The sequence below is a fragment of the Coenobita brevimanus genome, chromosome 74 (assembly GCF_032717465.1).
Source record: "Coenobita brevimanus isolate Jiangsu-jjx chromosome 74, ASM3271746v2, whole genome shotgun sequence".
Taxonomy (NCBI): Eukaryota; Metazoa; Arthropoda; class Malacostraca; order Decapoda; family Coenobitidae; genus Coenobita; species Coenobita brevimanus.
Window position 1 is genome coordinate 1,282,247 of NC_137027.1, and position 18,886 is coordinate 1,301,132.

The window sequence follows — 18,886 nt, forward strand, 5'->3', positions numbered from 1 at the left end:
GTGGGGAAGTGGGACGAAGGTATTTTGGGATGGTGATGAGAGGGGGAAGTGTGAGGGGGTACTGTGAGGGGTAGTCTGTGTGTGAGGTGGGGTGTGGGTGGTTAGGTTGGCATAGTTGGTTTGTCTTCACTTGACCTACCTGAATCACTCTCACAATTTGAATACTAAGTCATGGTTGCGTAACTCTCAACAAACCACAGTTATGGGGCAGGAGTGAGTATCCTTGGTTACTGATAAAACTGACCATTCAGTTTGATTATACTTGGCAATCAACTGGGCTGAAAGAGGTCAGGGACTGTCAGGTTAGAAACAACGCGCTGAAGGGAAGGGGAAAAATGGAGGGGGGGGGGGACGAGTGTGAACGGAGTGAGGGAGAGAAGCAGAAGTGAAGGTGGTGGGGTGCGGGTAGGGTAATAGTACAGATGAGAGTGGGAGTGCGGATGGGGAGTGAGGGGAATGTAGGAGAAAGTGTGACTGTGTGGTGGCAGAGGTTGAGGGTGAGTTAAAGTGATGGTGGGGGTGAAGTATGAATGGTGGAGATGAAGTGCGTGTCGTGGTAGGGATTATGGTGGAGTGTGGTTCGTGGTGGAGGGTGGGGACTGTGTGGGTGGTTGTGATGCTGTATTTGGGGAAAACCGAGGAAATATAGGTTGTAGTAGAATATGGTTGGTAGTGGTGACTGGGTGTGGGTGTTGATCGTGGTTGGGGGAAGTGTGCGGGGAAGTGTTGATGGATCTGGAGATGGTACTGGTGAGGGTAGGGAAGTAGTATGAGCCGTGGTGGTGGTGGTGGTGGTGGTGGTGGTGGCGGCGACATTTTTTTTTTTTCTGACTCTGGGCATAGGCTTTACGGCCCGTTACCATGGCCCAGTAGTCCTCCTACATCCATGCATCTCCACATGTCACCACTTCGGCATTAACACCCACCGTCCATATTGAATACATGCTAGGGCTGTCTCATGCAGGACTGGTGTATTGGTATTAGCGGGGGTATTTTTACGACATGTAGGCGGGTCGTCTTGTAGATCAGTAAAGCCTGCTTTAACGAACTTCAGATCCTTAATCAGTTCCCTGCTTCAGTGGGGATTCGAACCTGGGTCCATTAGGACTGCAGGTCAACACTTTACTGATTCTGCCACGCCTCCCGTGGGTAGACGGTGAGTGGTGGTGGGAGTGGTTTGAGTTAGGCAGTGGTTGTTGTTGTGGTGAAGTGCTTAATGGTGGTGATGGTGATGATTCAATTTCACAGTAGAATTAAGAGGCAAAAGTCTATCTATTGCCAGACGCCTTAATCCCATACGGGGTGGCCACAAACAAATCGCCTCCACGTCGCCCTGTCCCTCACCATTTCACTATCCTGCTCCCAATTCACACACCCCCTCTCTCATATACCTCTCCACTCCATCCCTCCATCTCATCCTTGGCCTCCCCCTCCCCCTCTCCCCCTCCAACTCACTCACATACACTCTCCTCGTCAGTCTCTCACTCTCCATCCTCTCCACATCGCCAAGCCATCTCAATGTGTTTCCCCTGACGCTTCCCATCACATCCACATCCACACCACAACGTTCCTAGACATCCTCATTCGTCATTCTGTCTTTTCATGTGACTCCATATGCTGATCTCAAATAACTCATTTCCACTGCTCTCACACTTGACTTGTGTCCCTCCAACAACGTCCAAGCTTCACTTTCATACGTTAGAATTGGTATCACAATACTGTCATGTAGTAACTTTTTCACTTCCATGCTCACTTCCCTGTTTCTTATCACTGCTTTCAAGGAACCAGCAACCTTTCTTCCTTGTTGTACCCTTTCAAGCACTTCACCTTCCAAACTTCCATCCTACTCATCACACTACCCAAGTACTTAAACCAACTCACATTTTCCATTTCCTCATCATCCAACCTCACTGTACATTCACTGACTTCACTTCTCTCGAAGACCATCACTTTACTCTTCCGTACATTCGCCTTTAGATTTCGTTTCTTACACACTCTCCCAAACTCATTCACCAAGCCTTGCAGCTCCCCTTCGTCTTCACTGAACAACGCAGTATCATCTGCAAACAACAGAACAGGGAGTTTCCAAACACTACCCTCTCTCATTAGGGCCACTCCAACATCCACTGCCCTGCCTTGTATCTCTATTATAACCACACCCATGTACAGATTGAACAACCATGGAGACATGACACATCGCTGTTTCAACCTAACCTTCAAATACAAAAATTCACTTAGTTCACTATCCACACGCACTGCAGCCTTAGCACCCTCATACATACTCTTCACAGCATTCAACAACTCCCATCTACTCCATATATTCTTAATACTTTCCACAATCCTTGTCTATATGCCCTGTCATATGCTTTCTTCAGATCCATGAAGACCGCATACAACTTCTTTCCCTTCTCTAGAAACTTTTCCACTAAAGATCTAAGAATGAATATCTGATATACACAACCTCTTCCCTTCCAAAAACCTCCCTGTTCTTCTCCAACTAATTCCTCTGTTATTTCCCTAACTCTGTCAATAAGTATCCTACCATATACTTTTCCTATTACTCTAAGAAAACAAATGCCCCTATGATTTCCACACACTTCTTTTTCCCCTTTCCCTTTGTACAAGGGAATAATTTCACCTGACTTCCAATCCTCCAGGATTCTGCCTTCCTCCCAGGCCAATCTGCACATCTTCCACATCCATTCTACTACTGTCTCTCCCCAATGCTTCAGCATTTCACCACGTTCTCCATCAGTTCCTGGAGCTTTCTCCATTTTGACTTTCTTGATTGCTTCCACAACTTCCATCCTACTGATTTCTTCCTGTCTTCTCACCTCCCTCCTTCTCCCAGCCATTCCTCAGTCACTTATACTCGCATTACTTTCATTCTTTATGTTCAACAGTTCCATAAAGTGTTCTCTCCATCTGCTCACTTTTTCTCCCTTCTCCACTAGTAATCTACCATGTTTATCTTTCACTTCCCTACTAACTTCATTGCCGCCCTCTCTAACTCTCTTTACCTCTTTCCAGAACATTTTCTTACAGTTCCTCCACTTTAAATCAAATTCCTTCCAAATTCTTCATCCACTTTCTTCTTACTCTCTCTTACTAATCTTTTCACCTCTCTCTTCCTTTCTACATATAACTCTCTCTTGCGTCTCTCAACTTCTTCTACGCCTCTGTTTCTCATCCATTCATTATATGCTTTCTTCTTTTTTGCCACAGCCTGTCTCACCTCTTCATTCCATCATACTTTTCCTTGCACCCCCTTTCGTCTTCTCTTCACTCCACACACCACCTCGCGTGCTGCACATATTTCTTCTGTGAATATCTTGCACACATTTTCCACGTCCCCCATCTGCTCCAATTCGTATTTACCCAATCGTTTCTCCACTTCGCTCATATATACTGTCTTTTTCTTATCCTCTTGTAACCTTTCCACTCTCCTTGCATCTACTCCTTCCTCCCGTCCTTTCCTTCTTCTATTTCTCCATTTTACTTGGACCTTGATTCTGACCACCACCAAATGGTGGTCAGAAAGTCAACTCCCCCAACCTCTATATGCTCTTGCATCCATTACACACCCTCGCATCCTTTCATCCACACACACATAATCAATCAATGCCTTCCTTTCATTCAGTTCACAGCCAACCCTTCCCATCACTCGCCATGCATACCTGTGGATCATTTTGTGCCTGAAGAGGGTATTAGCTATCACCAACCCCCTCCCGGCACAAATGTCCACTAAAGCACTGCCATTCTCATCCATCTCTGCAGGCACACCCCACTCATCAACTACTCCATCCACCTTCACATTCCCTACTTTACCATTCATATCACCAATCAGAAACACTCTCCTATTCCTTTCAAACTTTTCCATGCACACTTCTACATTTGTCCAGAAGTCTTCTCTCACTCTGCTTGCACGATCTTGCGTTGGCGCATACACGCACACAATCGCCCACATTTGTAGACCAACTTTCAATCTTACCCACACAATCCTTGCGCCAACTGATCCATACTCTCTTGTAGTCTCCTTCCATCTGTTACTCACAATTATACACACTCCTTCTTTTGCCCTCTCATTCTCACCTACTCCTGCACATATACCCCATCCATACTCCCATTCTCTTACACTCTCACCTCTCCATTTAGTTTCAGTTAATCCACATACATCCACTTTCGCACCCTCAAGCACCTGAACAATCTCTCTCTCTTTCACATCATCATTTGCACCCCTTACATTCCACGTCGCTATCCGTATCATGTCCTTTGTTCGGTCCTTAGTCGTCATCTTTTGGTCAGCCTGGTCCGAGGCTTCTTGTTCGTATTTTTAGTTAGTTGTTTTCCTGGGAGGGGCACTAACCTCCGCCAACACACTTGGTGTCACGTAGGGAACACGTGTCGGTTGGTTATAAGGTTACCACCCAGCGCTGTAAATGCTTTCCTGGTTTACAGGAAATCATTTGGCTTGCCACTCGATGTAGAGCTACCCTACAACAGAGTACCACTACACTAAGTGGGTGGATGATAGGCGCCCCCACCTACCACAGAGGCAAAAGGAATTTCATAAAAGACGATATATTTCTTTACAATTTGTCAGGTTTGCCTATACAGGATTTGTTTCATTTCTTGAGCCAACACCACTCAGTCTATTTCATTCTTCCTCTACGAAGCGTTAGTCATAATCCCTTCTTTTTAATTGGTCCCTTCTATGGGTATTAAAATAACTTTGTGGTAAAAAAAAAATAACAATAATACTGAAGGACACAATACCACAACTTTCCTTTTTTTTCCCTTCTTTCTCTGCCCCTCCTCACGACAATCTTCCTCCCTACCAGTCCATAATACCTTCCCCCTCCTACCGACCGACCGCCGCCTCTCCAGTAACTTCACAATGGTGCCGATAAAGTAGCAGAAAAGCACTGGCACATCTTTTACACTCTTTTCTAACTTCCTCCCCTCCCATTCCCTCACTAACTTTTCCTACTTACCCTCCCCCCCCACGGCTCTGTGTGTGTGTGTGTGTGTGTGTGTGTGTGTGTGTGTGTGTGTGTGTGTGTGTGTGTGTGTGTGTGTGTGTGTGTGTGTGTGTGTGTGTGTGTGTATTTGCTGGACTCTTCCGGAGGCTTGAGACTATATAGAAACGTCTTTGTCACTGAGTTGCTGGATAATTAACTTCGACGTACATCAAGCAGGCTGTCACATAGTTGCACTATATACTCTCGCCAGACTGTTGTCAGACTACTCTATCGTTGTTGCTTGAGCCTTGTGGTTTTAAAATAGCCTTTTGCAGCTCCTTTAGAGCCACCATATATATATATATATATATATATATATATATATATATATATATATGGAGCTTCTGTGGCACAGTGGTTAAGTGTACGTTTTCATACGGTGAAGAACGAGGGTTCGCGCCCCGCCAGAGTAATAAACTTTGGGAGCATTCTTCTGGCCACGTACTGCATTGGCGGACACAAGGGGTACTGTGGTTGAACCAGTGTCGCATACTATAAACTATGCTTGCACCCAGTCGGCTTGCGCAGGCCGATTACACTTGGTTCACTGACTATACACACATCCAAAGCCACTCCAACACAACAGTTACACTTACAAGCACTTCTCACCCTACATACTGTACAATCTCTACCAGACTTGATAAGCCACCTGGTAGAGGTACATTGGCTGTATCGTCTCCACTTCGGTCGGGATAGGCCGGTCCTGCAGTGGATGTACAGGTTAATACAAAACAAGCACACGTTTGCACTGAGTAGCAGTGGGTTGCTGGGCGGTGTGGCTGGAGTCAGTCCGTTTGGTTAGTGTGGTGGTGGAGGGAGGTGACTCACTGTTGCTTCCCCATCACACTCATCTACCATCCCACATTGTTTTAAATGTCATGTATACACTGTCATGTATATTTGCCTCAAGTTATGCCGCGCCTTCCTCAGGGTCCGGCAGGAACAGCGTGAGTGTTCTAGTCCTACCGATTTATTTGTTCTCTCCCATTCTCTTACCTTTCGCCTCCTCTTCTTCTCTCACTCTTTTCTGTTCTGCTTCTGTGCCCTTTCATTCCGTTTATTCGTTCGTTACTTTCTCTCTATTCGCTCCAGTTCCTCCATCCCCTTGTCTGCATCGCTTTCCTCCCCCCTTCCCTTCCCCTCCTCCCTCTTCCCTTCCTCTCCTTCCGTTTCCACAACCTACTCTCCCATCCTCTTCTCATCCACTTTCCTTTTCTTCTCTTCTCTCCCCTCCTCTTCTCTTCCCTCCTCTCCGTCTCTCTCCTCATCTTCCCTCATTTCTCCCCCCCCCTTCTCTCTCTCTCTCTCACACACACACACACACACACACACACACACACACACACACACACACACACACACACACACACACACACACACACACACACACACATCCATCAAACGTACCTCCACTCTCTCCCCCCATCCCCAGCTTCCGGTGTAAAGAGAGGTGACCAGAATATCTTTGACCTCAATTGTAGCGGTGTTGACCTGCTTATTACTCTCTCTCTCTCTCTCTCTCTTTCTCTCTCTCTCTCTCTCTCTCTCACACACACACACACACAGACCGATCCAAATACACACACAAACGCTGCTTCATTGCTTTATATCCCTTAATTATTCCCATGTAATTTAAATCTCTTGTAATTAAAACGACCAATGACTATGTTAATCAATTGTTTTTAGGCTGATAAGGCAAATACTGGGACTATCAATAACTTAATGACATACATCCAAAATATAAAGAAAAACTCACATGAACAAAGTGAGATTATTTTGTATAGTCAAAAAAATGAATGGATATGAAAAGGCTGTGAAAGGGGTAACAAGAGTGCTTTTAAGGGCAGGAGAAGGAGCAGAAGACCAAGAAGAAGGTGGATAGTAATGTAAGTCCTTGTGTAAATTATCAAAGTATGAAAGCTGAGAAGGGAAAAGCACTGACGGAAAATAGAAATGGAATGAGGCAGTACGTGTGAGGTAAATGACAAGAATTGCAGAGGTTTTTCAACTTGGCAGTCGGCGGAAGAATACATCACTCCAACAGGCCTGTATGTTTGCATCGTTGGGCCTCTGAGGTGGACCAAAGAAAATTCGAAGGCTTGAATGGTGGATGAATGGATGGTTTTATGCGTTCTTGTTTCTGATTCTGGAGCCTTCCCATCCCGTGTGTGTAAGTGGGAAGGAGGGTAAGCTTGATAAATGGATCAGTGGAAGTGTTGAGAAAAGTTTGGCATCGTGGAAAGTTACGAAAAGTTTTATTGCATTGACGGCTGCAAAAAAATCTACATCATGGGCGGTTGCGAGAAGTTTCGTATCTTGGAAAGTTACAGACGTGTTATATTGCGGAAAGTTACAGACGTGTTATATCGCGGAAAGTTACGGATGTGTTATATCGCGGAAAGTTACGGACGTGTTATATCGCGGAAAGTTACGGATGTGTCACATCGCGGAGAGTTACTGAAGTGTTATACCGCGGGAAGTTACGGACGTGTTACATCGCGGAAAGTTACGAACGTGTTACATCGCGGAAAGTCACGGACGTGTTATATAGCGGTAAGTGACGGACGTGGTATATCGCGGAAAGTTTCGTAAAGTTTCAAATCACGGAATGTCTCGAAGTTTTGCATTAAGGAATGTTAGGAAAAGTTGATTTTATAAGGTGGAATTTTAGAGTAAGTGTTGTATTGTGAGATGGTACAAGAAGTTCTGTTTCGTTGAATATGTCAGAATGTATACTCAAGAAATAACAATACTACTACTACTTACTACTACTACTACTACGACCACTACTACTAATAATAATAATTAGAAGAAGAAGAAGAAAAAGAAGAGAAAAAAAGAAAAAGAAGAGAGAGAGAGAGAGGGGGGGAGGGGAGAAGATAAGAGGGTGAAGATGTAGGCAGAAAACGGTGAAATAGGGAAGGGAAAAGGAAAGTGAGTAGGGTGACGGGGAGGTAAAAAGGAAGGAACAAACGAAAGGAAAAGTAGAGGAAGAATTTGTAGGGGGGAGGGAGGAGGCAAGAATGTGGAGAGAACAGGAAGGGAAAGAAGTAGGACGGATGAAAGAAGAGAGAGAGAGAGAGAGAGAGAGAGAGAGAGAGAGAGAGAGAGAGAGAGAGAGAGAGAGAGGTAAGGAAGAAAGAAATGGGGAGGAGGGGCAAAAGGAAGGGAATGTGCAAGAAACAAAAGAATACGAGAAAGGAAGGGGAGAGAGGGAAGAAAAAAAAAAATGAGGGGAGAGGGGAGAGAGAGCAGGGAGGGACTGGGGGCAAAGGGAGATGAGGGATGAGAGGGAGGGAGGGAAGAAGGAGAGGTTTGGGGAAAGAGGGAGGGAGGCAAGTAAGAGAGGGAGTAGAAGCGAAAGTAAGAGAGTAGAAGAGAAGAGGCTGCGGGAGGGAGGGTGGGGGAGAAAAGAGAGTGGTAAAGTGGGTATGAGAAGGAGAGGAGGAAGGAAGGTAGAGAGGAGAAAGGAAGAGGAAATGGAGAGAAAATGCAGAGGAGGAAGAAGAGACGTAGGTATAAGAAAGAGATAGATAGATAGAGAGAGAGAGAGAGAGAGAGAGAGAGAGAGAAGGAAGGAAAGGGGGGGTAGGGTCGTTCAGGCGGTCACCTCAACTGGAAAATCAACCAAGTATGTTCCCTCCCACCTTCCTCTCTCTCTCTCTCTCTCTCTCTCTCTCTCTCTCTCTCTCTCACTTATACTTCACCATCCTTTCACTGTCCATACGAGGGAGGTAGTGGCCAAGTGGTACAGTGGTGGTCTGGGGATAGTAAGTTCAGGAGATCGAACCCGTCTGGAGCGAGGAGGAGTTTTGAGGAACTGAATTTACTTAAAACCATCCTCACGAAAACCATCGGCATGTAAAAATCTCTCTCACTCTCTCTCTCACACACACACACACACACACACACACACACACACTCAAAATCATCACACCAGTCCTTGTCTACTTCAACACAGTCGGTTTGATAATAATGCTCAAGAGGTGGAATTGGAAGGTGTACATCGCAATCTGGTGGCGCATGAAGGAACTACTGGGCCACAGGGAACGGATTGTGTTGTGTAATAATACTGAACTCATTATAAAAGTATTGAAAAATGGCCTCGAGCAAAAGCCTCTAAATATTTGCACTCTTCTGTATTCCTTTGTGCTCCTCTCTTTTACTATCTTGTCTGTTCATCTCTCTCTCTCTCTCTCCCCCCACAGGTCAAGACGGCTGGCCCCGGTAATCTATTCCCTGCCCGTATGCAAATGAGCTTGTTTTGCTGGCCTGGCTCTGATCTTTTTACACACACACACACACACACACACACACACACACACACACACACACACACACACACACACACACACACACACACACACACACACACACACACACACACACACACACACATGAAAGGGTCAACTGGTACTCTCATTTTTTTATGCAACTGGTTGACTCTGGAACTGTCTCCCTCAGTCTGCCTTTTCCACTGCCTACAAACCTCAGTCTTTTATATGTTATGTGTCAAGGTATCTCGAAAAGAGCGAATCTTGATTTTTTTTTTATTTTTTTTTTTAATTGGAAGGAGTAATTTTCGTAGTGTCAAAGTCTTATGTTGTTTTTTTATGTATTAGAATATATATACTCACCTCCTTGCACATACAGGCGGTCAAACATACAAACGCGCAAACATATATACACAAACACCCACAAAGCTTCACAACACATATGCGCACGCTCATATGTATGCTGTCGTACACATATGCACGGGCATGTTCACATAAACACACACACACACACACACACACACACGAAAATTAACGTAGGTGGTAGTCAAACGGTAGGGGACTGGACAGCTGATCGAAGGGACAAGAGGTCAATCCCATACACGACGGTACAGTATCAGGAGGATATCGCCTTACCCGCGTAGCAGTGACGTGCTGACTAGGTATTTTACTTAGGCCGATTGTCAGCCTATTCTGACCTCTTCATTCCGGTGATCTATTTAAGTCATTCATTTATCCCACATTTAGACGCTTTTACTCACCTTAGGAAAGACCTCTAATAGTGATGAGGTTAATTAAAGTTATTTCTAACTTCTCCATTTTGCTAAGCTTCCTCTTGCCTAATTAAAACTGCCTGGATGTGGAAAGAAGAGAGTAGTAAAATACGTCATCGTCTTGAAAGGGGTTACTGAGCTTAGGAAAAAGTAACTATCAAAAAAGCAAAACGAACAAGACAGAAAAAAAGGAAAGAAAAAAAAAAGGAGAAAAAGTTACCCTGCGAACTTTGGCTGGTAACTAGAAATTTAGTCTTTTTCACAGATAATGCTAGAAAAATTTTTAGTCAAATCAGAGAAAACCTCTATCTATCTATCTATTGCCAGACGCCTCAATCCCGTTTGGGGTGGCCACAAACAAATCGCCTCCAAGTCGCCCTGTCCCCCGCCATTTCACTGCCCTGCTCCCAACTCACACCCCCCTCTCTCATATACCTCTCCACCCCATCCCTTCATCTCATCCTCGGCCTCCCCCTCCCTCTTCCTCCCTCCATCTCACTCACATACACTCTCTTCATAAAAAAAAAAAGGCTTTACTGCATTTCAGCAAGACTCATTGAAAAAAAGTTAACTGCGTCACACCACTTCTGAATGAAAAAGTTCCAGGATATTAAAAAAGTAAAACCACTTCTGAATGAAAAAGTTCTAGGATATTAAAAAAAATAATAATAATAATAGTTAGCTCTCAATGGCCAGGTGAAATGTGATTGTGTGACACCTCTGTACCTACATGGGAGAATTGCCAGACCTTAGGGAAAACAAGGTCCAGTCTATACACAGTGTCGCATATCAACAAGAACTACAGCAGCAACAACAGTAGTAATAATAATGATGATGATGATGATGATGATAATAATAATAATAATAATAATAATAATAATAATAACAAATGGAAGCAGTTAAATTTCATAAACACTCAAAATTCAGGCATTATCATAATTTTGCCTGTTATTTTTCTTACTGTAAATGATGATAACAACAATAACAACAGCAACAACAACAACAACAATAATAATAATAATAATAATAATAATAATAATAATAATACACGGAAGCAAACTTCATATCTCAGTATTCAGGCGTAATCATAATTCCGATTTTATTTTTCATGTTGTCAGTAGAGGGTTTTTTTTAATGGGCTGAAAGAGGTTAGAAACACATTTATTAACCACTGCCGGACGGAGGTACAGTGGCAGAACGTACAGCTCGCAACCGGACGATCTCGAGTTCAGTTCTCAGCCGGACAGAACGCTAAACAAAGTTTGTTTCTCTCCTGTCCCTGTTCACCCAGCAGTACATTTATGAACCTGGATGTACCGGTAAACTCGATGGATGTGTGTCGTATTTTAGGGAAAACTGAGACTTAGAGAAAATGAGATGTTTGCCTTAAAGACCCTCGTATAATCAGCATCTCTCTCTCTCTCTCTCTCTCTCTCTCTCTCGCCTGATCCTTCAAGGTTCTGGGGCTACAAACTAATGTCACTATGTACTGAGTTACTCCGTTATTATGGGACCTATGATCTTACGTCAGCCGGCCCAGCACTTGGTACCACACTGCAGCCTGTTGTATCACAGGCCTAGTTTTTTTGGGGGGAGGTTAGGTAAACTTTGAAATTCTGACAGGCTGATATTTCACCTTTAAGAATGTGTAGAAGAGACTGTAATATGGCGGGTTAGCATCGCATGGAGATCGGCACCCCTCAGTTTTGTTCTAAGACGCAACGTTTTCGATTTGTTTTTTCTCCAAAATTTCGAAGGCCCCAACTCTCCCCCTTGAGAATGTGAACGTCAAGCGCCACCACCTCACAGAACCTAGTGGTTGCCAAGCTTCATCAGATTTTTCATTCAATTCGTCTTGCCTTTCTGAGGATCCGGCAGGCACACCACCAGATTCATTACTTCATTAAACTTTGCGGAGGTCGAGGCCAGCTGTTGTACGGAAAAAAAATTATCTGATGGCATGAAGATAATAATATAATAAAACGAAACTTGTCGCACTGTATTGGGAATATATCAATCTCTAAGTAAGATTAGTAAAGGAATAAAATAAATTGCTGTTTATATACCTCACTGCTTATCAATCTTCGCAAATCTTTATTGTGTTGAAGTAATCTGACTTCAGTACAGTTTGTTTTAATCCCCCCCCCCTCTCTCTCTCATCAAAGTTTGCCACTTTTCTCCCTTTAGCATCCCTCTCCCTCCCTCATCTCTCCCTCTCATCGAAGTTTTCCCACTACGCCCCCTTCCTCTGTCATTCTCTCCCCACCTCCCCCTCCCCCCTCCCTCCCTCCCTCTCTCTCTCTCTCTCTCTCTCTCTCTCTCTCTCATTTCCTTTATTTTCCACGTCCGCAGTCTCTGTCCTCTCCTCCCCTGTTCTGTTTCCTTCTTGGCTTTTAAAATTCCCTTCACATCTTTACGTCTCACGGTCACTTTTCTCTCTGCACTACCTTTCGTCTGCCTTTCCGCTATCATGCATGTTATTTCATTATTTCACCTTTCGCTCCATTTTCAAGATTCCCATTTCCGTGGCAACCCCTAGTCTTCTTACGTTTGACCAGCTGGTATGGGCTCCATCTTTGTTTATATCTGATCAGCTGATGTGGGCGTTATCTTTGTTTACATTTGATCAGCTGATGTCGACACTATCTTTGTTTACACTTGATCAGCTGATATCGACACTATCTCTGTTTACATTATCTTGATCAGCTGATGTGGGTTCCATATTTATTTAAATCTGATCAGCTGATGCGGGCGCTATCTTTGTTTACGTCTGATCAGCTGATGTGGACGCCATTTTTATTTACATATAACCACCTGACGTGGAAGTCATCATGTATTACATCTCATCAGTGCATTCCTAATGGGTAGGTGTATGGAAGGTTTATGGCGTGCAGGGTAAGAAGTGCATGTAGACACTTTGATTTGCTGGGGAGGATGTGCCTGTGAGTATGAGTGTATTTGTGACTGAGGAAATGTGCACAAGATCCACACCTACGAGAACCCATGAAAAGGGATATCACTGCCCATCTTAAACGTCAGTCCTTGAATGAGACAAACCACTGGAAGACTGAAATGCTACCGGCCTGATCACCTGAAGCCCAAGAAGAGAAAGTAAATGAGAGTCAGGAGATCAGTAATACAGTGCGGGGGAGAGAGAGAGAAAAAAAAAAGTGGAAACAGAAAAAAAGAATAAAGCGATGAGTCAGATGTGTGTGTGCGCGTGTGTGTATGTATTAGTGTCAGTGTGTGTGTGTGTGTGTGTGTGTGTGTGTGTGTGTGTGTGTGTGTGTGTGTGTGTGTGTGTGTCCTCCACGTGGTGTATTGGTGGCTCAGTCAGCTGTAACGAAGCGTCGCCGTGGGGGGAAATGGAGTTAGGGAGGCCGTTTGTGGCGGTAACGAGGCCAGGCACGTGAGGGGAGTGCTGGGGGGAAATGGATGCTACTCTCCCCTCTACTGGCTGGGGAAAGAGGGGAGATGGGGAGAAGGGAGGGAAGGGGAGAAGATGGGCAAAGTGTGTGGGTGGGTGGGGGATAAGGCATGAGAGAGGGTGGGAAAAATAAAATAGGAGGAAAAGGAAGAGATGGGAACAGAGGGAGAGGACGCATGAGGGGAGTGCAGGGAGAGGGGAAACTGTCTCTGCTCTTCCCTCTACTGGCTGGAGAGGGGAGAGAGGAGGAGCAGGGAGAGAGGGGGAGAAGAGAGAAATGGGGAAAAGGGAAGAGGGGGGAGGATGAAAAAATAAAAGAAGGAAGGGTAAGAAGAATATAAGATTAGAAGAGAAGGGGAAGGAGTTAAAGAGGAAGTAAAAGAGAGGAAGAGAAGGACTGGAAAAGAAAGGGGAGAATAGAGTATACATAAGAGGGAAGTGCTGGGGAGGGGATGGACACTGCTCTTCCCTGGCCTGGGGAGAGATGGGAGACGGGGAGAGAAGGAGGAAGAGATGCAGGATGAAAGAGAGAGAGAGAGAGAGAGAGAGAGAGAGAGAGAGAGAATGTGTGTGTGTGTGTGTGTGTGTGAATATATGTGCACATGTGCCTGTGTGTGTGTGTGTGTGTGTGTGTGTGTGTGTGTGTGTGTGTGTGTGTGTGTGTGTGTGTGTGTGTGTCTCTCTCTCTCTCTCTCTCTCTCTCTCTCACACACACACACACACACACACACACACACACACACACACATGACTCCCGCTCAGGTGTGTGCTGCAGGTAATTAAACAGCTTTATATCCGGGTTACAAAGACGGCGTGAAGAGCTCAGTCCTAGATCAAGGTTGCACTAAGGCGTCTTGTTTTCCCGCCTGTGTGGCTTTCATATTGATTACGTGAGTCTGATTTAGTGAGACTCAAAAGGGTCGCAGTGGATTATCATTATTATTATTATTATTATTATTATTATTATTGTTACTGTTATTGATGTTGTTGCAATTATTTATTATTAAGATTATTATTATTATTATTATTATTATTATTTTTATTATTATTATTATATTATTATTATTATTATTATTATTATTATTATTATAGTTATTATTGTTACCATTATTATAATAATAATAATAATAATAATAATTATTATTATTATTATTATCATTATTATTATTGGTGGTAGGTGGTGGCGACCATCATCCACTCACTTGATGTAGTGCTGCCTACTTCTTCCTTATCCTTTATCATTCTTTTTCTGTGCCTGCCCTCCTCTCTTCCTATATCTCCCATCTTTCCTGTCACTTCTTATTGCTCTTCTTTCCTTTACAGGTGGCTTTACATTGAGTGACAAGCCAGATGGTTTCCTGTGAGCCAAGAAACCATTTACAACGCTGGGTGGTAACCATATAACCAACCCATAAGTGCTCCCTACGTGTCAACAAGTGGGTTGGTGGAGGGTTAGTGCCCCACCCCATAAAACCAATAACTCAAAGTCAAATAGCCACCCCTTACGGGATTATGGCGTCTGGCAATAGATAGATAGATAGATTATTATTATTATTATTATTATTATTATTATTATTATTATCATCATCATCATCATCATCATCATCATCATCATTATCATCATCATTACTATTAAAGGTATTATTTTATTATCTATTGCTATTACTATTATTGTTAGTTTATATCCCCATCCATGGCACAGCAGTTATTGTAGCAGCAGCAGCAGCATTATTAGTGTGAATTATTACTTTATTTACTGTCAGTATTATCTTTAGCCATGGAAGCTAGCTCTGCGTAGTATGAGAACAAGAAAAACACTGAGAATATGTTAGAAATGATAGTATTTATTAAAAACGCAACTGCCTGACGTGTGCATATGTGTGTGTGTGTGTGTGTGTGTGTGTGTGTGTGTGTGTGTGTGTTTTATGCGAGGAGGAAGGAACCAAAGGCCACGAGCCCGCAATTATTGTTCCTTCCAAGAGAAAAACAAAATGCAAGAGAGAGCCAAATTCAAGATCTGTTCATTTAGAGATGCCTGGACACACTGCGTTTGAAAGACTGGAGATCATAGGAAGAAGGAACTACAGACAGAGGGAGACAGTTCCAGAGTTGACCTGTTGCATAAATGAAGGGCTGCGAGTAACGGTTAACTCTTGCATTAGAGACTTGGACAGAAAAGGGATGAGAGTTTGCTGCTAGACGGGTGCTACGCGCCCGTCGTAGAGGTGGAGGAATGCATGCAGATAGTTCAGAGGAGCAGTGACCATTGAAGTAGTGATAGAAAAGAGATAAAGATGCAACAGTGCGGCAAAGAGACAGAGGTTGAAGGGAGTCAGTACGAGGAGGAGAGTTAATGAGACGAAAAGCCTTTGACTCCACCCTGTTGAGAAGAGCTGTATGTGGACAGCCTCCCCACACATGAGAGTTGTACTCCACACAGGGGCGGATAAAACCCGTTTATAGAGTCTCAACAGTTGTGCAGGGGTAAAGAAGGAACGGAGTCGGCATACTACACCTAATCTCTTGGAAGCAGATTTTACAAGAGATGTAATATGATCTTTCCAAGATAAGTCCCGAGTAAATGAAACCCCACGCATGTTCAAGGATGATGCAGGATTAAGCTGAATATTATTAAACATTAGTGGGTATACCTGTGGAAGATTTTGTCGGGTTGATAGGTATAAGAATTGAGTCTTTGATGCATTAAAAACAACCAGATTATTTTTACCCAAGTCAGAGATACGAGCTAAGTCAGACATTAGGTGTGCCATAGCCTCATCCCTTGTTTGTTGAGGTAGCTGCTGAGATGGGCGTTGCAGGAACCGAATGGAAAGGTGAAGAATGGAGTCATCAGCGTATGAGTGGATAAGGTGAGATGTACAGCTTAGAAGGTCATCGATGAATAAAAGGAAGAGAGTTGGTGATAGGACAGTGCCCTGAGGAACACCACTGTTGATAGATCTAGGAAAAGAACGATGGCCGTCTACAACAGCGGCTATAGAACGATCAGAAAGGAAGCTAGAGATGAAAGCACAGATAGAAAGATAGAAACCGTAAGAGGGCAGTTTGGAAATTAAAGATTTATGCCAGACTCGATCGAAAGCCTTTGAGACGTCAAGTGCAATGGCAACGCTTTCGCCAAAGTCTGGAAAGGAGGATGACCAGTAGTCTGAAAGGTAGGTGAGAAGATCGCCAGTGTGTGTGTGTGTGTGTGTGTGTGTGTGTGTGTGTGTGTGTGTGTGTGTGTGTGTGTGTGTGTCAATTAGTAAGGGAGGGAACTACGGAGACTGTGTGAGTGAGTAAGTGGGTGAATGCGTGAGTGGGTGAGTGAGTGCAGGAGCGTGGATGAGGGAATGAGTGCATAGCTATGTGTATGATGATAAGCAGAGGAGTGTGTGAATGAGCATAGACGTAAAAGAATGAATGTTTACGTGAGCGAGAGCAAGGGTGAACGAATTTGAGTGAGTGAGTGGTTAATTGAAAGTGAGTGAGTTGCTGAATGGTCGAGTAGAAAATGAGTGGGTGAAAATGAGTCAGTAAGTGAGTGAAAGTGAATAAGTGAGTGAGTGAGAGTGAGTGGATGACTGATTGGTGCAGTGAGTGGTTATGCAAAAGTGAGCGAGTGAAAGTGAGTAAAAAGAGAGACAGTGAATGAGTGAAAGGTAGAGAGTTATTGAGGGTAACAGAAACTTAGTGAATTAAAAAAAAAAAAAAAGAGTGAGAAAAGATGAGGATGTGAGTGAGAGAAAGTGAGAAAGTAAGCGAGGGTGATTTATGTGATCTTCAAGGAGGGAAAATAAGAAAGTGAGAGAAAATGAAAAAAATGAGAGAAAATGAGAAAGTGAGAGAAAATGAGAAAGTGAGAGAAAATGAAAAGAAAATGAGAGAAAATGAGAAAGTGGGAAAAATGAGAAAATGAGAGAAAATGAAAAGAAAATGAGAGAAATTGAGAAAGTGGGAGAAAACGAGAAAGCGAGAGAAAATGAGAACATGAAAGAAAATGAGAAAGTGAGAGAAAATGAGAAAGTGAGAGAAAATGAGAAAGTGAGAGAAAATGAGAAAGTGGAAGAAAATGAGAAAGTGAGAGAAAATGAGAAAGTGAGAGAAAATGAGAAAGTGAGAGAAAATGAGAAAGTGAGAGAAAATGAGAAAGTGAGAGAAAATGAGAAAGTGAGAGAAAATGAGAAAATGAGAGAAAATGAGAAAGTGAGAGAAAATGAGAAAGTGAGCAAACGTAACTTACCTGAAGGCCCAATAGAGTAATCCAGTACGTCTGAGGAAGGAGAGAGAGAGTCAGTAATTTTACTCATAAACTAATTCAGCCTTACTCATAATGGGGACTCATAATGGGTATTCATAATGGGGGCATATAATGGGGACATAAAATGGGTACTCATAATAGGGCATATAATAGGTACTCATAATGGGTATTCATAATAGAGTATCCACAATGGTGACTCAGAATGGGGTAATCATAATGAGGACGCATAATGGGTATTCATAATGGGGACGCATAATGGGGACTCATAATGGGGTACTCATAATGGAGACTCATAATGGGGTACTCATAATGGGGACTCATAATGGAACTCGTAATGGGTACATATAACGGAGACTCATAAAGGGTACTCATAATGGGTACTCATAATGCGTACTCAGAATGGGTGCTCATTGTGGGGGGACTCAGAATGGGGACTCATGAAGGAGAATCATAATGGGGACTCAATGGCGACTCATAATGGGGACTCAATGGGGGACTCATAGTGGGTTACTCATACTGCGAACTCATAATGGGATACTCATAATGGGATCTATTAACCTCTCGTCTGATATTTTTTTCCCACTGCTACCAGACGATTTAATTCATCATATAGATCCCTCCAAATGGTAGTAGTAGTAGCAGTAGTAGTAGTGGTAGTAGTAGTAGTAGCAGTAGTAGTAGTAGTAGTAGTAGTAGTCCTTCTGCAGGCCACCATCCTCCTTTCTTGGGATAGGGAGGGGATTGAGGGAAGTTTGTATTATTGGGCAGTGGAGTCGCCCAGTCATATCGGTGCCACCACGTGAAGGCGTCCCTCTCCAGGCCTAAGATCCTGGAGGTCTTTACAATAAAAAATAAAACTACACTTGCATATATTGGATTCGAATCAGTGCCCTGACGGTACCTAAAACTGCACCTCGAGTCATGTTGAGAGAGAGAGAGAGAGAGAGAGAGAGAGAGAGAGAGAGAAGGGGGGGAGGCCATGAATAAATATAACAAGGGTGAGTAAACAGAATGAAGTGCATAATTTAGGCCCTTAAATGTATGCAGTGTTAATCTCTCTCTCTCTCTCTCTCTCTCTCTCTCTCTCTCTCTCTCTCTCTCTCTCATAATTCTGTTCGTTTAGCGGCTCC